The sequence below is a fragment of the Theobroma umbraticum genome, unplaced genomic scaffold, assembly GCF_002168275.2.
Source record: "Theobroma umbraticum cultivar Fairchild unplaced genomic scaffold, ASM216827v3 scaffold_228.0, whole genome shotgun sequence".
Classification (NCBI taxonomy): Eukaryota; Viridiplantae; Streptophyta; class Magnoliopsida; order Malvales; family Malvaceae; genus Theobroma; species Theobroma umbraticum.
The window spans coordinates 585345-585693 of record NW_018397274.1 but is presented as its reverse complement, the minus strand read 5'-3'; positions in this window follow the sequence as shown (position 1 = coordinate 585693).

The window sequence follows — 349 nt, the reverse complement described above, 5'->3', positions numbered from 1 at the left end:
CTTTTTTGCTTTATTTTCAAATCAAATCAAAGAGGATAAATAAATTTTTGTTAGTTGGTCAATGAGTATGCTTTGTCTCATCTTATATACGAACTACTTGCAAATTAATCTTTGCAGGTAAAGAAGGTTGGGAACTGCAATATCAGATGGTTTTATTAGGTAGGAGAATGGACAAACAAACATGTGCAGGGAGGAATTAAAGAGAAGAAGAGAGAGATTATTAAAATTAGTTGATCATTCTTAACGAAATGCCATATTGTACACACTGAAAAGACCTTGGAAATTGCTGCAAGAAATTTATACCTACTTGATTTCTTGATAGTCAAAAAAATTTTGAATTACTACCTCC